The sequence below is a fragment of the Triturus cristatus genome, chromosome 9 (genome assembly GCF_964204655.1).
Source record: "Triturus cristatus chromosome 9, aTriCri1.1, whole genome shotgun sequence".
Lineage (NCBI taxonomy): Eukaryota > Metazoa > Chordata > Amphibia > Caudata > Salamandridae > Triturus > Triturus cristatus.
In genome coordinates this window covers 78,394,915-78,419,022 of record NC_140592.1, presented here as the reverse complement: position 1 = coordinate 78,419,022, position 24,108 = coordinate 78,394,915, and the positions used below count along the sequence as shown (strand labels likewise).

Below are 24,108 nucleotides of genomic sequence, written 5' to 3'. Positions count from 1 at the left end.
AAAAGCGCACACTGACACAGTAGTTACTGGCACTGAACAAAAATACTGTGTGTGCCGATATGCTCCTTGTGAAAGAGTAGAATTCTGTCACTCACAGTGAAGCCAGCTGATACGCAGAGAGAGAGAGAATTTTAATAAACACAAAAGGTCATGGTCAACGCCAGACCAAATTAGGGGCCCAATTATTAAAGAAAGTCTCAAAAGTGCACTCATGGTATATGTACTTACATTAAGTGCAGCTGTACGGCTTTCGTGAATTACCAAGAATTTTCAAAAGTAGGACAAGAAATAGTACTCCTAGAAAAAATTTGTGAAATGCATTTTAGCATGAGCAAATATGCATGTGTAGATTTACTCAAGTAAAATCTGAGTGTTTGCAAGTTCACTTTTCCTCCAACCACTTTTCTCCCAACTCTGGAAGAAGGTTTATGTCTGCCACTGTGAGGAGTAAATTTTCAACATGTCTCAGTAAGGGAAAGGATTATAGAAGAGTTGTTGAAAAAACTTAAACATGCAAGTTAGTAGGTTTGCACAGACTAAAAAGGGCATTCTAACCCTGGAAATTGCTTACCCCTACCTTCAGTCCCAGTATGTAGATCTGCGGAAACGTGGCAACATAAGGGGATTTCAAGTATTCAAACACTACTATGGTATGAGCCCTGGCATAATCAGAGAGGCTATATCAGAGCGCTTATATAATGAGACTGCTGCCGTAATTTGTCGCTGCACTACATGGCACCAAAGGGACAAGTAGATTTTGTAACAGGACAAGTAGATTTATGAAGAAACCTGCCCTGTGGACAAGTAGATATTTTATTAAATTCCACACCCCTGATGCCTAGTCCATCAGTTGCCTCTTTTGCTATAATCGATTATAGATAGGTGGCACTACAGTTTAGTGGCTTAATTTTTTAATACTAACATATGACATGTAGGTTTACAAGATCATTACATCTACATTAACGATTGTGGACCAGATCTTTATGCTCAGACAACTCTCAACCTACAATGTTACAGCCTTGGATGGGAATTACAAATGTATGGGAAATGACAAAGCTTCCCACAGGTACACCAGGAAAACCGTAGTAGTTGCAGGTTTTCAGACAAACTCAAGGAGAACTTGTGAATTTCATTTTCTCAGGAAAAAATATACATGTGTATATTTTAACATAATAACATCTGAGGAGCCATTTCAAGTGCAATGACAACTTTTTTCCCTCTCCTTGGGCATTTTTGTGGATAACTCCCTCTGCTTACACTATCCCCAATTTTCTTGAATTTGAAATGGGATCATGATGCTCAGAACACATGGAACAAACTAGCTAAAAATGTACTTATTTTCACATTTCCAATTCCAAAGTCAATGTATCTTAAGATGTAACAAGCTGAACAATTTTACTACAAGCACTGGTGGCACACCAGTGGAAACAACAGATAAATAATTACCATGTACAAGGCATTTCTGAACCATGTGACTTGCATGACTCTCTCTCTACACCTACCGCAAAGCAAATCCACAGATGTATCTCAGAGGTGGTCGACCTGTGCAGTTATAGTTAGATCAGAGATTCCCTATGAAGAGTGTTTTTTGGGTCCCAAAGTATTGTATTTCCTTGTTAATTCCCATAGGAAATATTGAGAAGTCATACAGAAAAAAAGAGTTACGCTGAATTACACCAAATTTGGTTGAAAGGTAGAATTGTCCTCAGACAGCGTGCTTTTTGTTACTTGGTCTAAATTTGTTCAGACGTTTTCAAGAAATGTGCTTTTCAAGAACATAGCTACCAGGGTTTCAGATTGCTTATGTGTGACATTTTCATAATTTCAGTGTAATTACGAGTTTCATTCAACGACTATGAGAGACAATTTCTTGCAAATAAAATCAAGCAATGAAGACGAGGGAAACATACAAATATAAGAAATTACATCCATTTGAGCAACGAGAAACTCTAAGAAGATCTTAAAACTGATGCAAAGCACCAGAAATGAACTGCACTGTGGGATCCGACTGTACCAAACAGGATGTGAGAGGCCGTACTGCCTGCAAATGAGCCTCATGTTCCATAATGCCCCGTCCCCCCCTGCATTCACAAAAACAAGATAGATCTCCCATGGGCCGACTTAACCAGAACCACGTGCCTCATCCTCCTTCTGCATGAACTGATCAAACTTTGCTGAAGCCCCTTTACAAACTGAAAAAAACATTGTATCCCCCCTTTCTCCATCCACACTGCATTAGAATTCTGCTTGTGCCACCTCACAGATGTGCTCTTGAAGCTCTTTGATGTCATAAACATGCAATACCCGCAAGGGAGAGATATTTCTAGGCCTGTATGGCCCAAGGAATGCCAGAAGCTATAATCCAGTTTTCCCTAAGTACGACGTGTGTTGAAGTTAAAACGTCGCTAGCTTCATGCGATGTGCTGCTTTCATGGCAATCCTGAGCCACTACCTTGCTGGGAGATGCATCCAAGCTTGCATTCCTGTATGAGACGAAGGCGGAAAAATTATAATGCCCCATGCGAGTCACCCCGGGAGCCAGACACACAACGTGGTCATGTTCAGAGACGTCTGGCCTTTCTGATTTACACCAGTCGTGACATCAGTGCTGATATTAAGCCGGTGTCGAGTAAATGGGTTACCTTGTAGCCTAAGCCAAAGAGAGCTCAACTGAGCCAGCCCCCAAAGACAGATGCAAGCAGCACAGACTGCGCTTTGCCGCTAGCTTGCTCAGTCACACAGTGGTAAGAGACTCCAGAACATTAGATGCAGGCAAGTAGCTTTGATGATTAGGTCACTCAGGACTGGTAGGTCAGGCGCCGGATCCCAGGAGCACTGCACCTATAAAGTTGTGTGCTTTGTTGGAACCAGAAGGGTTCCTTAAGGAATTGGCTATGCTAGCTTGATCTACAGACTGGGGTATTAAAGATTTTGCTAATTTGTGCCTCTTACCTTTCCTTCTTCCCTGATCAGGTAGTTTTGCAGCATGGCACTGTGGTTACAGTCGATTTTCCTTTCCAATTTAGTGCTTGAAAAACCAAATGTGAATGTAGGCCTGTGTAATGTAACTGGTGCTCATGTAAAACGCTGCAATACCTTTGGGTCGAGTTCACACTATATAAAATTGTAAAAAAAATATTACCAAGAAAACATTCTGCCCTGATTCCTCTGCACTGGGCTGAGTGCTGATAAGGGTGAAGGCTAACATGTGTCTCTAAAATCACAGGGCTGTGAGGCTGTTACACTGCAGGAGGATTAAAATGCCGGCTATGATGGCACCTAAGGCACGTGCTGGCTGGACCCGGAGAAGAAGGCTCTGTGTTATTGTAACTAGAAACACAGCAAACAGCTTAGCTGGGCACAGGCCGGTTTCTTAGCAACCGGTCACCTCTCCATGACCTGGGCCCAGCTCATGCTTCAAAATGCAAGTCGTCTCTCAGAAGCCTAATAGGAAATGAATCACTAACGATACAATGTAATAACAGTAAACTAGTTCAATATTTGCTGTCTTGCAAACCATGTTTTTACAATATTAGTTAGCTGAGCAGCCCAGACTGCTGCGGCACCTGCCAAAGGCACTGACCAGGCTCAGGCTGCTAAAATTAAAATTATAATGTTCTGAATATATAAATCAAAAGGAACTTGTCAGTCTCACGAAAATCACACAGTCCCACGTATCTGAGAGGAGCAGCTGACTAGTCTTGCAGAACTGTAATTAACTTAGGCAGTCAGATGATCTTGTTTTATCAACATCAGATACTGTGTCTGCAGTGGTGACTCTGCAACCTCTCCTCCTTTCCCAATGCAGCCCATCTTGCATGCTGAGGAGTGCAGGCGCCAAACTAGTGGCAGTGCGGTCATGGGCAGAGTTGAGGCAAACTAAACATAACTGCCACTTGCCGCTTCACTCGCCTTCCTGCCAGCAAATCAAATGGGCACAACCTGTGTTGTGCAGGCACATGACGCCATGTCACATGATGCGGCAGGCCCAGGGTGAAATAGCAGGCAGCAGCTGTGAATGATCCAATGATGGATAAAAGCAGCCCCACTAATTTAGCTTTCTGAGCCGGCCCCAGGCCGACAAAAGTGATACACTGCCATTCACATTTGTTGAGCGAACTTAACTGGACCAGGGCAGCACTGCTAGACAGTGCACTCCATTGCCAGAGCAGCGCACAGTGCACGCTGCTTCAGAGTGCTAAGAGGGTGGCACTTCTGACTTGCTTGTTTGCCTCAGCACCGAAGGTGTCAGGAGGCGCTATAATGTTTGACTTTGGATTTCAATGCGGTGATGTGGACCACCACACTGAAATGCATTAGTCTAACACCTGATGCGTGGTACTTTGCAGGGCTGAAAGAGGTGCTCGGGTGCGCTTGAAAAGGTTGAAATGTTAGTGCTATCAGATGGTTGGTCCTGCAAAACACCCGTGGCACTGAAAATTTAAAAAGTAAGGACCATTTATTTGTATAGGGAGTTGTTTAATAAACATTTAAAATGCTAAAAAAGTTTTTGGAAAAACGGCTTGTTGCCTCTGCCTCCAACGGATTATGTACATTGTGTTTCTGCATTCGTCTGTCCTCTCTCACCAGCATTCTGCAGTCCGCTGCGCTGCCCCGCCTGTCTTCCCAGGTCAGCTTGTCTGTCCCAGTCCTTCTTGCCTGCCTTCTGCTACCCATGCCTCCTGGGGCTGCCTTATGTGGTCTCTTGTGCCACGTAGGGCAGCCCTTCTGCTTGCCATCAAAGGCCAACTTACTGCCAATGTTCCTCCAGCCTGCCCTGTGTCCTTGTACTGCCCCTGCATCTCACTAGGCTGCCCTCTCTGTTCCTGGCCCTCTTGCCTTCCCTCTGAGGTCAGCTTGCTGCTTGTGCCCCTATGGCCTGACCTCTGTGGTTCCTTGGGCTATTCAATAGGCAAGACCTACTCGCTTTGCCAATGCTAGTTTGCTTCTGTTGGTATCTACCCAATTCCAAGTATGTCCGCGCAATATAAAAACGCATAAATAAATAAATTAAATAAACAATGCATGTTGTGGCTAAAATACTCTATTGGCTCACACGCCTGTCAATCATATATTTAAAAAAATTCTGTTCACAATCAGCTATCTTAACCTCAAAGCTTCAAGGGCCTACAATTGCGTCTAGCCCGCCTCCCACTACAATCAGTCATGTATTTACATCCAACAGCTTTATTGGATAAGGTTCACAAACCCCGCCTCTCGTCCCTCATTGGCTGCGTTGTGACGCCCTGCGCCTCATAAAGATAAGAGCGACAGTTCAGCCTGGAAGCGGAAAAAATAGAGAGAAAAAATGGCCGTATTGGCCGGTTGCCAAATTCACCGGCAGCCATTGGAGTATAATTGAGGAACACCGTTGTACGATTAAAACATAGCAAACTCCGTTACTGCCAAAATGACAGTCTCGCTAATCGTCAGCGCCCAGAGATGTCGAGGAAGCGCGCAAGGCAGTCAGAGACTATTTCTTCCTCAAGCGTTTCAACATCCTGCAGCCGCCGCCTCTCTTCCCCCTTCACCCCCGGTGGCAAAGGTAAAAGGGTCGGGTTCACAATACCAAAAAGAAACAAACGCCCCCTTCAGCCTCCATTTCTCTGAGTGTCCTGATTCACAAATGACTGTTACGAACCGTTAACGGATGGGGTCTCTCGCGAGCCGCACCGGTACCGAACGCGTTTAAGAAACTGAGCATTATGTTCAATAACCGCCAAAAATGACACTGGACTTAAACATGCACGGAACGTATATATTATAGCTGTAGAAGCAGTAACACTTACCTCTGGAAAAATATGACGAGTTGATTATTCAGTGTTGATTTTTTTTTTCCACGCCGACGGTGCTCTAATTTTCAGTTTTTTCACGTGGCCGTCATCGCGTACATAATTTGTCATTTATAATAATTTGCGTTTGAGGATTTTTAAAATTGCATTTGTTATTGTTTTTATGTGAAAGGTCATAGTTCGTGACCCCGTCCGCTATTGCCGCGCGCTGGGAGTGTTTTTCTTCTTCCTCACTCGCGTCGCGCTTTCTTTTTTTTTTTTTCCTCCTTCTCCTTCCTCGCGCACATAGACAGACGCATGCTGGGCGGGTGACGTCACGGGAGAGGCAGGTTATTGGACGGCTCGGTTATATTTCTGTCGTTTCACGAGTTTACAATGCCTTCTCCCGAAGCTGTCTGTCATATCTCTGTCTGCAGGTCCAACCGTCTGAGTGCCGAGAGACGTCTCGCAAGACCGATACGTTTTTAAATCATTTGAAGAAGGATCTGCAGAAGACTTTGTCAGGATATTTAAGTTGCGTATTCCATTTAACAGACTGGTCGAAGTGGGGGGAAAAAAAGTAGGGGAAACTGGGTGGAGAATCAACATGCAAATCCTGCATTGCCAATCCCTGGTGAGTTGCAGCTACTACTACTGCTGAAACCAGGCCAATGGAGGTACTAATGGGTGAGGCGGACTATCCTTTAGCGCGCTGATGGTGCCCTGTTCTACATTGTTGGTGCCCCCCACAATGACCACCTTGTATCATTTTTGAATAAATCTGCTTGAAAGTAAATGAATATGTTGGATTCTTTATTACAACCCCTGCATACAGGAACAGCACATCCAGCATGAACAGCCTCCTCAGCAGAACCCCCATGGGAAGGAATGTCATTACACAATTCTATTTAAAAGTCAGTAGAGCTTAACAGCGTCGGGAAAAGAAAAAAAATAGTACAACTACTAAACTTACGAATTAGTGGAGTTGTTTCCCTTCAGGTAGTCGCTCGGTATTCGTAAAGAATGTAGAAAAAGTTGAATCCTCGGATGAAATATGAAATCCAAAGGATTTTTCTTATTTTAATTAGATTGCAGGGGGTTGGTCATCCTTGTCGCCAAATTGATGTAGCATTCTTGAATAAATCTGCTTGAAAGTAAATGAATATGTTGGATTCTTTATTACAACCCCCAGCATACAGGAACAGCACATCCAGCACAAACGGCCTTCTCAGCAGAACCCCCATGGGAAGGAATGTCATTACACATTTCACTCCACAATTCTAGACTGTAAATAAGGTTCTAATATGATGAAATACAGCTTGCCTTAAAGTAACATACTACACACCTCCGCCCTTAATTCCACCCTTTAACAGTGCCCCTCAAGTCTTCATAACCACACTCTCTCTCAGAAGCATTTAATTTGATTTAAAGCCACTCATACCAGTGTAGGGTTTCAGAGCACTTTACATCACATTCTACACAGAGACAATCAATTATACATGTGTAAATCACTGTATAGGAAATGTTACGTAAGACAGGACTGAAAGGTGTAGAAGTCAAATGACAACCGTTCTAGTGGGCAGTATAGTTTAATAGTGATTGGTCTGGACAAACACAAACTCTGAATTTAAAACTTAATTCCATAGTTGGGGCTTCTCTTTAATAATCAGAATTGATTTCTATCCAAATGAACACTTTTTGCAACATTCGGATAATCAAAGATGGGGAAAAACAATAATGCTCTAATTTATACCTTGCAGTTTGCATGCAGCTCATAGATGACAATAGCTCACTGTTCTATGTTATGATTTTAACTTCTAAACTACAAGTAACCCACTGACCTATTTGCATTATGTGCACTTTGTGATCTGCATGGTATATGTTCTTTGCAGCAGGCACATTAACCCTCTGCGCAACCTTTCCATGAATCAAAACTTCCACTAGAAAAAACTCCGATCTCTCTCTAGGAAGAACATTAGTCAATGGAGTTAACATAACATTTTTATTGTTGCCGAAAATTGCTGGAGGCCAGGAAGGAGGCAGCAAGCACTTTTAAAACCATAATCTACTTGCCACTCAAAGTCAGCACCCAGTGCAAATACCGGTCGCAACGCACTAGAGCTGGCACTTCTCAAGGGTCCTTTGACCTCAGAGACAAAGTCACTGTTGCTCTAGGGTGTGTTGCTTCATAATCCTGCCCGCAAGATTAGAGGTGAACTTCAGTATGGATTGTGGTGGACATCGTTTTTTGTAAACCCACAGAGATAGTAATAAGATACAAGGTAATATTCAATTTTTTTTCTTTTTCTTGGTGCACGGGGAAATTAAGTGATTTGGCCAGAATTACAGGATGTTTCGCCAATGCCGAGACTGGAACCTGGTTCTTGCCGTAACGACGCATCCTCTCCCCATCGAGGAAAGTATGCATGTAGCAGCAGCAGCAGCAATAAAAGCCATCAGTCGGGATCAAATACTGGCAAAATACTGTGCCCATGCTTTGTATTAAGGATGTTTGTATTACTGTTGCCCATGACATGCCTGTGTTGTATGTAAGTGAAGGTGGGTGACCCTTTTCACATGTAAAATGCTAATCAATCAGCACTATCAGCCCAAGGCACAAGAGAATGGCAGCAAAAGATGGTCAAGGGGGCAATGCAGTATGCAAATGGAAGCAGAAACAGCCGAAAAGACAAGCAGTGCACAGTGGAGTGCAGTGCAAGGGGGGCTGGTGCAGGGAGCAAGCTTGCACACTAAGACACGAAAGGAGCAGGCAAAAGTGTGTTAAACAGGCCTCCAATCCAGAATCTAGAAACCAAATTTGTAAGTAAAAAATCACATCTGCTATTTTGTGACGTGTTTTTCCCTTTGATACAAAGTTATTGTACAATAATGCAGCCATGCCTTCATCTTGGTGAAATAACGAATGTATAATAGGTGACACAAAATATTGTGTACAAAACAGAGTTCGGGATTAAAATCTTGTATTTAGCACAGGACCAAAATTAGGGGATCGTGGCCAATCTCTTATCCATTTCTGTATCGGTGTTATTCGCTCTAAAGTGGAGGTGCTTAAAAGAAGAATTCATGAAGTAGACTGTACGCAGGGCATAAAAAATGTTATTGTCGAAAATCAGGTGCCCCTGCTAATTATGCACTGTTGCACACTCAAAGAACGTTTAAAGTACATACAATATTGTGCGCGCACAAATACACCTGCATTTCATGTTACAAGTGCACTAAAACTAGAAATTCTTTGAATTTACTAGGGCTTGTCTTAAAGTGGCAGTATCTCCAGCTTGGTTAATTAACGATGAAGCATAACACGTGCCAAAATCATTATATACGGAACACAAAAGTTGGGATTGAAATTTTGGTTTCAACACAGTACGAAAATTGTGTGATATTAGCTAATCACTCATTCACGTTTCCATCCGTGTTCTTCCCTACCAAAGCGGGTGTGCTTAGAATTAGCGTTCATAAAATACATTGAATGCAGGGCTTATAAAATTATCAATGCCAGCACGATCAGGGTCACCTGCTTAACATGTACTGTAGCACAGTAATAAAGAACATTTATGCACATACAATAATGAGCGCACTGATACATGAGCACTACACGTTACAAGTACACTGAAATTAGAAATTCCATTAATCACAGGATGTTAAACAGGCCTAAGCAAAAACACTAATAACCAAATTTGAAAGTAAAAAGCAACTGCGATACAACAGCACCTGCTGTTTTGTGTGGTATGTTCTACCCTTTGATATGAAAGCGAATGCAAAGTTAGTGTAACAATTCCATCCTATTTGTGAAGGAAAAAAAAGCTAACATTTTGAACATGTGGGCAGCGACTATAAAACCCCATTTCCAATGGCAGGCCACCGTTTAGTATAAACGGTGACGCAAGCCAATGGAAATGAGGGGCGGGGCTTCGAGCCCCCTTCTAAAATCTCCTCTCTACCTATAGGTCTCGTCAAGCGACAGCACATGTGCTGCAACACTAGGCGAGACCTAAAAAACAAACACTCAAAGGGAATGCAAGATTAAGTTAAGCATTTGAAATGTAAGCAGGAATAACATGGTTAACTTAACACTTTTACACTTGTTGCAAAATTATATATGAATATCCATATAAATTCATGTGTATGCACTTCAAAAGTTATCATGCTTAGGTGTATCACATTAACATGCGGCCTGGTGCTCCAAAGGGCTTCCTATCTGACCTTGACTGGACAAGCTTCAACACGCTATTCTGTACCCCCTTAGAGGTCACATTACCTGTCCTGACTACATGATGTTTCTTAATCTGGTTGTGCCAGTTACTTATACAGTGCCGAGCCAGCCTTTCTGGTCTGCCCATATCTAGCTGTTTATAATTTGCATGGTGCAGACATTGCACATCCATGTTAGCCATATTTGGCTTGGTGCCTTATTCTAGTTCCGCTGACATGGCATTACTAAACTACATAGCACCCAGAAACCAGTCACTCTGGGAAGAAGCAGTCTGAGGTGGCAGATCTGACTTCTTCCTTGCTAATTAGCAATGATGCATGCTTTTGGTACCAATAAATACATTTCACTCTGTTTCTGAGCAAACCTGCTATGTCTGGTGAGTTTAATTCATTTGCTCCTGGGAGGGGGCCAGTATTTCCCCTTCAGAATGGTGTCAGAAAGTGGGACATTGGAGGACTGTGATGTCACTAGTAGGTAAGTGAGATGTAAGCTAAATAACTAACTTGCCTTGCTGCAAGTGACCTTTCAGTCTTTCAAATGCGTATTTAACACATAGTATTAATAAAAGGGGCATTGACTGGAATTTAAAATAGGTGACTGAAGAGAATGTTTTTAAAATATTCCCTGTATCAATACACTAATTGATATGTGGCATACACTGCAGGAGAGCCTGGGTTAGAGAATAATTTATGTGTACCTACACATATAAGAAGTAGTGAAACAGGTGACTGACAAGTAACTAAGTTACTTTGTCAATAAATACTGACAAATGGCTAGACCCTTCGTTTTTTTTTTATAAAAATCCATTGCAGGAGACCCTATGCTAGGATGGGGAGAAACCCTCCCAGAATATAGTGAGTGGAGCTTCTGATTTGCGGGTTGCACCAGAACACAAGGAAATGATTTTGAAATATGCGTAGTTATGTCATGGGTGAATTATTGCATTTGAATAGGGTATTGATCTTCAGTACTTGACCTCTATGTTTCCTTGAAATGTTTCTTTGATTTATATAAAAAAAATGGAGCACATTAGTGCATTAGAAAAGCAAATGGGTTTTATGTGATGTCTGACTGGTCCATAACTGTTGATTTTCCTCTTTTTAACACATTTTATCCACTACCTAACAACGTTTCCTTTGTAGGAGACCAATGGTATTTATCTTTCAGGGTAAGTGCACATTGTGAGTAAACAAAACTCATTTCATGAGAGGAGATCTCAGAAGAAAATCAGGGTAAGCCCACTAGAAAATTGTTTAAAAACTGGCAGGAGGAAAAAAGGTTCAAAACAAATCATCACCGGATACCGTGCAGATAAAGGTAAGAATTACACTTTAAATTTCAAAGAATTAATTATATAAAATATGCTAAGTTGCTGTGCGATCTACTATGGAAAGTGAAGTAGTAACAAAGATAAAAAATTAGAATTAAAACTTGAGGCAGAATTGCCTAGCATTCCATATTAAAAGAGAATGGACTTTGCATACATTGTCCTGTGTTTCATAGAAGATATTATTAAGGAAGGTTCATGTTTTATGTCCCTCTTATAGATGTTATCTCACAACAAATAAAGCGCTCTGAAACCTTTGAGTATAGCTAGACCTATATAAAATTTAAAATAATAATAATTGTAACATGGTAATGTTAAAACTAACTTTTCCTAGAAAAGGGCACTAAATCGGAAAAGAGTAGGCCTCACAGAGAAAAACGAATTTGTGTGTTTTACACAACTAGGACTATCAGAAAGCTGAGCGAAATTTATCATTGATGTGGCGTAGTTTTGACCCTCCTTAGATACATGATATTAAATATTAAAAGGCATTCACATTATATGAGTAATTGGTGGCTGATGTATGGGTAAAATGGTAAAATAAAAACAATAGATTTGGACTGGCTTGGAATGCCTGGATTTTAATAGAATGAACAGACCTGACTTCCAGCACCAGCTGCTGCTTTCTCTCCTGAGAAGTTTAGAAGGTCACACCTGCCGGCCATAAAACAAGCTGCAAGTAAAGACAGTGGCAACTAGGTTTTAAATTAGTATCAAATAGCACATACAAGCCCGTGCCTTAAAGACAAATAGTCTTGAAGGTTTTGAAATCTAGGTTGATTATTTTGGATAAAAGAAAAGGGATAAAAGTCAGGACTTCCTTTCCTGCTTTTCCTAAAACTTATATTTGTGGATCTCATAGTAAATAATTACTTATTTCTAAATGGTGAAAGAAAATTTCTATGTTTCAGTAAACCTTCTGTGCTTAGTTTCAAAAGAAGTTCTGTGTTATAAATAAATGCATTTAAAATCAATATTTGCAAAGTATGTATTCAGATTTCACTGTGCACATTAAGATTTCTATCTCCAACTGGTTAAAATATGTTGTTGCACCACATTAAAAGGTTGAATATTAGTTTATCTAACAACACCAAAATTACTGTCTATTAGTGAAAAAATTAAAATGTAGCATGGCCTAATGGCTGCAGTGTCAAATACAAAGGCTATTAAAAAGTTATGCAAAGAGTAGCTCTACAGACATGTGAATTACATCGCATACCTTAATGCACAATTGTTCTGGATGCATTATGGCATTCTGAAAACTAACTGCACATGAATAAACATTAAGAATAAAAACAACAGCAGAAGTTAGATCCTACCTTTCAAATATCAGGACGGACGTCCCTCAGTCATGCTTCTCGATAGATACTTTCAAATGTGATGGCCACATGGAGTAACCTTGCTCAGACAAGGGACAAAAGGTTTAAGGGTCAGAGGCCAAGTTTTATATTTAGCCCTAACTAGCATTGCAAAAGCAAAATGTCGAGGAAGGGGGTTTTGAGCATTTTTTTTTATTTGAAGGGAGCCACTGTGACAGTGTGTGATTTCTACATTACACTATGAAAGCTTGTAATGTTGAAGAGTAGTTTAACAAATGAATTCCTTTATATTAATTACAGTTCCTGATTCTAACATTGTAGGGTAAAACACTACAGGTAATGTAAAATTTTGACCTAATGATGTCTGAGGCTATAATGTGCCTAGGAAAATTAGGGTGAAATTAATTCTCAATTTATGTAAATAATATTTAGGATATCGTCATTAGAAATTTAACTACATTTAAGAAATGGAAGAATATACATAGTTGTTTCAACAAAATTATGGCCTTGATTAAGCCATCCTGGAACTAGATTGTACACCACAGATCTGTTTTAGGTACCATTAGCTAAAGGAATTATTGCATATTAAGTTAGGAGCAGATGGGGATATCACTATTTTCTTCAGAAATAATACCTTTGTAGGAGATATGCAGTGTGGGGTTTTATCTTAGTGAATAACATTATCAAGGGGCACAACGTAGATACCAGAGAGTACATAAGAGTGGGGTATCAGTGTTATTGTTGCACAGTGTTTCAGGATGAAGGTATCCGACACGCCCAAGAAGAATGGCATGTATCCACTAAGGTGGGAGATGTTTCCACTTAGGTGGGAGATAAAGGGATACATTTCACAATTTTTATATAAATAAATATAATTTTTTGCAGCAGTATATATATATATATATATTTTTTTTTTAATAAATGGAATTTACTCACAAATACCTAAGGATAGGTTAGAACAGGGCACGCACCCTCTGTAGAGCACGTGTGGATGTGTTGAGAGATGATGAATGATGCTGTAAGACTACAGTTTGTTACATATGAAAAGGAAATGGACGAATGTACACATAACTAACAATAAGGTTATGGATCTAGGGAATAGAGAGGTTTGGAAAACTGCCCTCACCATAAAGTGATATTTAAAATAAATAGAAAATAATAAAAAAGAGAGGGTGGTGAAAACATGCTGTCCCCATAAAGTGATTACCTTATGAACCTGTGGTTCCCTTAGAGCCTGTTGTGCCTGACACCACTACTATATTATTATTTATACCTGTAGAGGCAGAGTATTTTTCTCTCCTCAATGGGTTTTAGCATTAAAGTCCATCTACAGGGTGAAAGCCTCTTTGCCGTCATGCTGGCATACCCAGTACACTTCGTTCACTGTGAGTCCCAATGTCAATGCGCAGGCAGTAAAGAGAGACTTGGACCACCTATGCCTGGAAGGTGGTAGCATCGTCTTGCAGTAGGCTGATGACCTCCTTGTGACATCTCCATCACTTGAGGCCTGTGAAAGCTTGTGAAAAAGACACTATAGCTCTGCTGAACTACCTCCAGAAGAGAAGCCTCATTGTCAAAATGCCAGTGTTGCCAAAAAGAGGTGACTTACCTCGGATTTGTGATATTCCAAGGTACACGCTGCATGCCACCTGACAGAATAAAATAGTTTCAGGGCATTCAGCTCCTGCCCACCAAGAAAGGAACGATGTCCTTCCTGGGGATAATGAACTGCGGCCACCAATGGGTCCATGAATGCAGATGCTATGACTAAGGAACTTGCAAACAGTTTCAAGAAATTGAAAGTGACATTGTGTACTGCACCATCATGGGGACTGCCGGACTATAAACTGCCTTTCCATATCTGTTTCAGAGCAAAATAACATTGCAAATGAAGTGGTGTGCTGACACAGCTGGAAAAGAATGGCCTGTGGGACACAACTATGAGACTTTGCTTTCTGCAGTGATTAGGGGTCAGAAGCTGTGATGGTGGAGAGGACGGCTCTCATTGTGTTAGACTATATTTGTATTGTCTAGGTGCCACATTTGGTATGGTTGTTGTTGCTGCCTGGATCGACACAACATTTTTCTGCTGGCAGGCACACAGGTTCTAATGGCACCATGTTGTCTAATTTTAATGTCATAATAAGAGGCCCACCTGTTAATTTGGCAAAAGTATTACCTGCAATACGTTAATCTGATGAGACCCATTCTCTTAGAAACAAATAAGACCCCTAAGTAAGTTGGTGTTGAGATTGTAGAAAACGGCACCACACCAAGATTAGACACTATTAGTAAAGGCAGACTATGAGTGGTACACTGATGGTTTCTTCAGCAGACTGATAGACACTAATTACAGAGCAGGGTATGCCATAGCAATAGCAGACGAACAAAGTTGAAAGTGCAGCTCTGCCACTTGAAACATCTACCCAGTAAGATAAGCTGTATGCTGTAACAAAAGCATGAATACTAGTCAAGGGTAAAAGTGTTAACATTTACACTGTCTCACATTATGCTTTGCAGTTCTTATTTGTGGCCAGCTGTGGAAGTATTACGGATTCATAACAGAAGCAGGGCGCCTTATTAAAAATGGTCCTTTAGTAAGGATCTTGTTAAAAGCAATACTATTATACACCACGATAGCTGTAATAAAATGTGAAGCCTACACAGGAGCTAATACTAAGTTAGCCAAAGGTGATGCCATCGCTGACACAGCATTAAATAAAAGCATGTTACAGCCAGTGCAGATAGGACTAATGAATAAAGCATTCCCAAAAATACAGCTCATTCAGAGACAATTGTTGCAAGCTAATGTAAAGGAAGCACAATGGTCTGCAACACCAGATGAACATAGAGGGTGGATTGATGTTGTATTGTATATCGATTTGTATATCGATTTGTAGAGCGCGATTGCTGCCCGACGGGCGTCCAAGCGCTAAGGATGCAGCCAGAGTGGGGAGGTACGGCGGGAGTTAGGACAGGGATTAGGTCAGGGCGGACCTAGCAAACAGAAGAGTCTTTAATTGTTTGCGGAAAGATTGCAGGTTGGGATTGCATCTAAGTTGAAGCGGGAGTGAGTTCCACAGTTTTGAGGCATTCAGAGCGAACATTCTGCCTCCAGTTCTCGCTCTCTTAACTTTTGGAACCACGGCCAAAAAGGCTTCGGTGGAGCGTAGATTCCTACTTGGGTGGTAGCGGGTGACTAAATTGTCATTTATTGCTGGACCTGTTTTCCAGAAGGCATGATGTGAAATACATAGTGCCTTAAAAGCCACTCGCTGTTTCACCGGTAGCCAGTGTAGACTTTTTAGTCCAGGTCTGGCTGACTGCGTACGTGGAATGTTAAGCAGGGTACGGGCTGCGCAGTTCTGCACAACTTGTAACTTCCGTAGAGTCAGTTCTGGGGCACCCACGTAGAGGGCGTTATTGAAATCCAACCTGGACTGTATCAGGCCTTGTACTGCCACCTGTTTGGCCTCCATTGGTAAAAGAGGCAGGACTTTTCTGAGTGTTCTGAGCAGGCCAAAACACGTGGCAGATAACTTGGTGGCCTGGTGAGTGAAGGTAAGATTTTTGTCTAACCAAATTCCCAGACTCTTTACGCTCTCTTTGGGGATGGGGGGCGTGCCCAGACATGAAGGCCATAAGGAGGTAAAAGGTACTGGGGAAGCTGGGCCCAAGAGCATGACCTCAGTCTTATCTCCATTGAGTTTTAAGGAGGAAGCTGTCATCCAGCCTTTAACCTCCTCCAGACATTTCATCAGACCTGACGACTTTTGCCTGATGCCCTCCTGCGTCAATGAGACCACTAGCTGGGTATCGTCCGCATATGATATGATCTTGATACCATGCGGTTCGACGATCCCAGCGAGCGGTTTCATGTATATGTTGAACAACGCAGGGCTCAAGGAGGAACCCTGCGGGACCCCACAGCTCAAAGATTTGCTGGCTGACACTGTATCCCCGTCAAAGATCTGGAATGATCTGTCGGTCAAAAAAGAGTCAAACCACCTCAGTGCATTGCCTGTTACCCCGATGTCAAGGAGACGGTTCAGTAAGATGGTATACCTGACCGTATCAAAGGCAGCACTTAGGTCAAGGAGGATCACTGCCACTGATCCTCCTTGATCCAGTATCCTCCGTGACTCTTCAGTGACCGCCAGCAGCGCAGTCTCAGTTCCATGCCTAGGTCTGAAGCCTGTCTGGGTCATATCTAGTAGTTGATTCTTCTCTAGGAACTGGATCAGCTGGGTGTTTATATGTTTTTCCAGAATCTTACTTGCCCAGGGGAGCAATGAGATGGGGCGGTAATTAGCGTGATCCTCTGGGTCAAGATTTGTTTTTTTTAGTAATGCCCGTACCATGGCTCTTTTCCAATCGGCGGGCACAGTACAAGATGAAATCGAGGAATTTAAAAGTTCCAGGATTACGGGAAAAGTGGTTGAGCTTGACCGCAACATAATCTCGGGTGGAGCAGGATCGCGTGGCGACCCGGATTTGACTTGCCGAGCCAGCCTGCTCAGGGTGTCGAGGTCTAGATGTGGGAGATATTCTAAGGTTGGTTGGCCTGGGAGAGCAGGATTTGTCGAGGGTGCTTCCTCTGCACCTCCAGAATTAGAGGTTGATGTCGAGAAAGAAGAATAAATCCGGGAGACTTTATTGTGGAAAAATTCCGCTAGCTCGTTGCACTGATCTTGCGTTTTTGGCAGAGGTGCAGGTGTATTTAAAATAGTGCATTTTTTAACCAGGTGAAAAATTTCCCTAAGTTTGGACTTAGCTTCCATGATTTTGTCTGCAAAGTAGGCAGCCTGGGCCTTCCTTACCCCGTCTCTATAGGCCTTGATTGCTTCCCTATATTGCAACTTTTTCTCTGGTAGGGAATCTAGACGCCATGCTCGTTCTCGTTTCCTGCATAGGCGTTTTTGTTCCCTTAGGGTATCTGAGAACCAGGGTGCAGATTTCTGCAGTCTTTTTGATATGACTTTCCGACAGGGAAGAACAGTCTCCAGTGAATTTGTAACCCAGCCCTCATAATCCCTGTTCGCCAGGTTGGGGTCTGTGTGAAGGGATGGGCGGGTGGATTCTAAGTTCCTGCACCACTCTTCCACAGGAAGTTTTGGCCAATTCCTCATAGCTTTTACTTGGGGGGCAGGCATGGAGGGTTTACTGGTGACCCAGGTCAACGGGATTAAAAAGTGGTCGGACCAGGGGAGGGAAATGGGATGATCCACCACCAGCTGGGAACAGTTGCTAAAAATTGGGTCAAGTAAATTGCCTTTTTCATGGGTGGGGGCGGTGACCCGCTGAGTTAGCTGTAAGGCTGCCAGGTCGTCAATTAGTTCCATAGCAATATGGTCTATGGAGGAATTAAAATGAAAATTAAGATCTCCCAACATGGTATAGTTAGCTAGGGTAATAGCTCGTTTAGCTATAATGTCGGGAAGAGATTTATGGAACAGTTTGGCCGGCTCAGGGGGGCGATATATTAGAGTGCCAGAGAAGGAGCTGTTAGCAGTGAATTCGATGCTAAAAGCTAAGCTCTCGCATTCCGGGATGGTTTCAGTCGTAATGCGGCACTGGTACTGCTCTTTCAAAATGATAGCCATACCTCCTCCTCTGCCCTCTGTCCGGTCCAATCTATGGATTTGAAAACCCGGGGGTAAGGCGGAGATTATGTGTGGCTCTGAATGGGGGTTGAGCCAGGTTTCTGTCAAAAAGACGGCGTCTGGCTTGCGCTCCTCAAGTAGTAGAGCGATTTGTGTACTGTGTCTCGGGAGCGATCTACAATTTAATAAGCACATATGGTATTCCTGCGTCGTGGATAGTGCTGTGGTTTTATAAAAGGAGTGTTTACATCCAGGGCAGTGGGGGGGAAGGTCGGCTGGTGCATAGATGTGTGCACAGTGAACAGCCGCCCTAGCCCCAATGTTGTGGATGTCTAATGCGCTGTATGTCCTGACCTGGGATATGTGGGGGCCAGGGATTGTGGCCCCTGGGCCCGGTTGGGCGCGGACGGGCGCAGACGGGCTTGCCTTCGGCGCGCCGCCGGCGCGCCCGCTGCACGTGTCCACTGCGCGTTCGCCAAGCCAGCGTATTTGGCCCCAGTGCCCCGGAAGTGGTGGGGGGAGGGGGAGGAGTCGAGCCCAAAGGTCCACCCTCCGTTCGATCGGCACTTGCCGCGACGGACCGGGGTGCAGGGCAGCTCCAGATGACAACGGGTGAGTGAATAAAACTTTAAACTTTAAAATTGTTTAAGAACAATTGTCAACAACCTACAGACAGGCGTCCTGTGAACCGCAACTCAGCCGTACCAGCAGTACTCTGCTGTATCCAGGAAGCACAATGGTCTGCAACACCAGATGAACATAGAGGGTGGATTGATGTTGGATGTGAGCCGAATAATGAAGAGAGTGTGGGCCTACCAGGATGAGATGCTTGTGCCCCCACACAGTAGGTACCTTTCACTTACAAGACTGAAGCAGGGGCCATCTGATATTGCACAAGGGAGGATGAATGCGCAGATGCATGTTGCTTCCCAGTGAATGGATTTAAATATTTGCTGGTGTGGGTGGATATGTTTTCAAAATGAATGGAGGTGCATCCAACAGGGAAGAATAATACAGCAACTGGGGCGCAGTACTTCAGGAAAGCCATCTCTCCAAGGCAAGGGAGCCACCAGGGCATAAATAGCGATAGAAGGAGATCACTTAGTGACTACATTTATGCTAAAGAGGTTGTTTTTGGGAATAAAGCATAACATGCATACCCCATACCACCCTCTAACTTGAGGCAAGGAGGAGTAAATGAGCTCCAAAAAAAAAAAGATTATTAGTAAAGGCAACTGATGGAACAGGCCTGAAATGGCCTGATGCTCTGACTTTAGTACTGCCTGCAATGGGGCAAAGACTTCTAAAGCGATTATGGAGACATGGTCATGATGAGAAAAATAAAAGCTGTTTCTTTTAGTTTTAGGTGGACTGGACCACAGACGGTGAACCAACTAAATTAATGGATTGAGGAGACCAGATGCAGGGCAGCACCCCAACGCCTGAGAGCACGGTACAAGAAATTGATGACCATCTGTCACCAGAGGACCTGAGCAACACAGCAGTCAAGAAGGGGACAGACCAGACCATTTCTACGATCCATCCATCATAAAGAGGGACGTGACATAAACTGATGCTGTTGAGTGAAATACACGACGCAGTCTCGAAGAAAGGTGATGGTGTGCACCTGCAGAAAAATAGACTGAAGAGGACAACGCAGGGCAGGTCCGTGAAACCGCCCCTGAACAGACGACTGCAGACCAGGAGGAGAAGCAGATGACCGCTCACTGCGTGCCTTTAAATTACTGACACTTGCAGAAAGTGCCCGGGAACTCAGTGACTAAGTGACAATGTAGCCTGATGCATTGTATAGAGCAAACAATATTTGTTGGACACCTAATTATGAGTATGCTGCCGGTATCACAACTGCCTGCTGATATAATAATGATCTCATCAGGATGTATCAATGAGACAATATATGCATTTTATGCAAACACTGTGTAATGCCATCCAAAGATATGTAACTAATGTTTACTTCATATATACATATATATATTTTGGTTTTACACTAATGTTGGATAGGTCTATACAAAAGGGAGGATTGTTGCAAAATATATAAGAATATCCATATAAATTCATGTGTATGCACTTCAAAAGATATTATGCTTAGATATATCACATTAACATGAGGCCTGGAGCTCCAAAGGGCTTCCTATCTGACCTTGACTGGACAAGCTATTCTATACCCCCTTAGAAGTCACTTTGCCTGTCCTGACTACATGACATTTCTTAATCTGGTTGTGCAAGTTGCTTACACAGTGCCAAGCCAGCCTTTCTGGTCTGCTGTATCTGGCTGTTTATAATTTGTATGGTGCAGACATTGCACATCCATGTTAGCCATATTTGGCTTGGTGCCTTATTCTAGTTCCGCTCACGTGGCATTACTAAACTATATAGCACCCAGAAACCAGCCACTCTGGGAAGAAGCAGTCTGAGAGCCCCTAAGGTGGCAGATCTGACTTCTTCCTTGCTAATTAGCAATGAAGCATGCATTTGGTACCAATAAATACATTTCACTCTGTTTCTGAGCAAACCTGCTATGTCTGGTGAGTTTCATTCATTTGCTCCTGGGAGGGTGCCAGTATTTCCCCATCAACACTCACTATTCAGAAATCAGTGAGTGCTTGTGCCTGACAAGTTAAAGACATGACTACAGGGCCCGGAAGGGACGCGCTTCAATGTCCATTGCTTATATCCTTACAAAACACAAGCAGTATGGTTTAAAAAGACCACATCCATGAACACCGAGCCGCGGTACGCATTTTGTTTTCCAATCCACCCATCAATCCGGCATTGCAGTATCTCGAGGAATGGTGCACTTCCTCATTCTGGGAAAACAATGCTGTTCAAAGAAAGACAAGAAAACAAAAGTCGCGCTTCACTGGCAAACTCTGTATAGTGGCGCTAATTTGTTTGGGTGTGAACAAAATCAATCAGGCCGTGAACACTGTCTTGCTTTATTTAGTTATTTATTTATTTATTTTTCATAGTTGAACCTTTTATTTCTCTCCCTTTCAAGGCTGTACTTTGGAATAGAATAATGTCAGAAAAAGACATAATTTGCGGCATCTTTTTTTTTGGATCCATTTCACAGGGGAACACATAAACGAAAGGAGGAAAGAGAGAATGAGAACCGTTTCTTGAAGTCACGGTTTTCAATGAGGAGGAGCGAGAGAGAAAGTGAGAGGAAGGAAGGGAGGGGGAGCAGGTGCCAGTGACAGAGCAGAAGTGTACACTGCCCTGGTGTTCTCTGGCAAGAAGGAAAAGACAGAGTCCTTTTCCTTCTCTGCCCACCGCCCGTACCCCGAACGGTCACGAACGCCGAGCCTTCTCTACAGGCCATTGCTATTTCTGCCGTCCTGGGATGCATTATTAGAATGAAAAAAGGAGGGTCACAGGATCTATTGAATTATAGAAGTAGGGGCACGCCGTACCCTGCCGATCCCGCCCACTTCGACCACTGCATTTACCAATCCTTAAAGTTGTAGGTTATATTTGTATTAATTGTACTTGCCAGCTGACGCTCTCCCTCCGTGTGCTCCATTGCTGTAGCACTTTGTGGGCTTTTCAATCTCCCGAGGATGTGGACTCAGTCTGAGAAGTTTTTGTATATACTATCGGGGATCATATCTGCTGCACCCCTTTGCCACCATAGGATAACATTTTGGAAGCCACACGAAGGTAGTCAGGTCTTGAGACTTATATCTTATAGTCTTCCCCAAGATTTTCGTGGTTCAAAGGTCTTCCCTTTTTATGTCTCAATCACTTATGTGATCTATTGTGGTCAACTCATCAGTTGCATGCACCCTTCTGTGTCCTAGGCCTGCATGCTGTGATAAAGGATGACAAGACACTAGGTATACAGGTGCATAACTGGCCCAGGGCATGTACACCCAACCCCTTTTATTGGCAGGGTCACCTGACTGGTTATGCCTGTGAGGGGTGGGTGTTAGCATGGCCCCTAGGATGGGGCGCATCATTACATGTCCAGCAGGACTCTACATTCCTCCCAAAAGCCAAAGGAAAAGACAAGTCCAAACTGTGCAAAACAAAGCAAACTGAATACCGCGTTGTCCATCAGTCTCTATAGTCCATCAGCAGTAAGTACATAGACTGATGATGCTGGCTGCCCCAGGATTCTGCCACTCGCCACCATAATTTAACCTAAGTGGTTCAAGACGTGAATGCTGGCTCAGGGACGTCGGGGACATTTGGCAGCATATCAGGTTGAATCATGTCTGGAGTTGCTCCACTCTGCTGATGCTGATTCTTGGTTGGTGTCAATAGTTAAAAAACAGGGTGCGTCAGCCGTGTTGTCAGAGTCCATCGCAGAGTTTAACAATGGTATTGCTTAATTCACTGAAGACAGTCTTAGCGTGTTGTGACCTCTTCCGAGTGCTTATCACCGGTGGGAGTGGTACATAAACCCAATGGAAAAATGAGACTTTGTGTTGATTTAAGAGATCTTAATGCATGTGTGTGGGTGGATCGCCTTCCTTTACCCAACATTGGTGAAATGTTCTCGGCACTGAAAGGGGGTACAATGTTTTAATGCCTATCACCAGATTGCCTTGCATGAAGACAGCAAACTTTACACATCTTATTACTCCAGAAGGAGCATTTAGATACAAAATAATGCCTTTTGGACTGATTTCAGCTTTAGCAGTATTTCAAAGAGTCATGCACAAACTGTTCAAGGATGTAAAAAAATGCTCTGTACTTTCAGGATGACATTTTAGTATTTGGCAAATCAAAACAAGATAATGCTGAAACACTTGATAAAGTTCTGAACATTTTATAAAGTCATGGGACGATTTTAACTAAAGAAAAATGCTAATTTGAGCTTGACTATTTGGGTCATAATATAGGCAAATACAGTGTTTTACCAAAACATAACTTGGTCAAGGCAATAGAGGATGCTCCAGATCCACAAAACAAGGACCACCTCAGGTCTTTTGTTGGGTTGACAGAATATTATGCAAAATGTATTCCTTTATTTGCAGATAGAAAAAACAACATGAGAGGTTTTTTTTAACAACAAATTTTATTTGGTCATTTTGCAAGACATCAGGCATCAGCCCCACAATGGCGCATTGAAGCAGTCGGACAATCTGTGCACCAATAACCATTTCTATGTCCATATACAATCCCTGCCACATATGCAGGGACATCCACAATTTTAACAAACTTAACAAACTAAACAAAATGCAGACAGTGGTCAACTTTGGTGATATGGCACGTACTTCAGCAGATGCAAAATATATAACACAGTGGTACAATGGATCAGTCAAGAAATAAGAACCTAGGGGACCCATGGCCGGAAGTGGGAGATGCCACTCACAAGTCTTCCTTGGGCAGGGGGGGTAAGTCGATACCACGATATGTCGCCCACCGTGACCATATCTTACGATGCTTCCTTGGGCATACCCTGGCCTCAAATACCGCAATCTCGGCTCCCATACACCTATCTAATTCGGTTTTCCATTTGCCGATAGTCGGGGGAAATGATGCCTTCCATCCCTGCGCTATGTCTCGTTTGGCAACAGTGAGGGCAAGGAACAATAGGTGTTGCTTGTTTCGGTTCCCCCCAATGTCATCCGTCGAATGTAACAAAAACAGTTGTGGGTCCAGTGGGAGCACCCACCCCAGCACCTCATTCAGACATGATTGAACTCTGCTCCAAAAGGGCTGTAGGGCCGTACAGGACCAGATCGTATGGAAGAAAGACCCGTCCTCACTGCCATACCGCAGTCACACTGGGGATTGGATGACCCCCATTCGCCACAGACGTACTCTCGTGTAATACATTCTATGTAAATATTTGAATTGTATGAGCCTGAATCGGGTGGAGACC

The 24,108-nt window shown here is 43.0% G+C and overlaps 1 protein-coding gene across 1 annotated transcript in view; it reads right to left on the bottom strand.

Annotated features, from left to right (window-relative positions):
- The window catches only part of NR2C2 (nuclear receptor subfamily 2 group C member 2), a 324,390-nt gene extending 318,271 nt beyond the window's left edge, over positions 1-6,119 (bottom strand). Inside the window, exon 1 of the mRNA XM_085624453.1 lies at positions 5,790-6,119. The gene's annotated coding sequence lies outside the window, so the exon portion shown is untranslated. The remainder of the gene's footprint in view (positions 1-5,789) is intronic.
- Between the last annotated feature and the right edge of the window lie 17,989 nt (positions 6,120-24,108).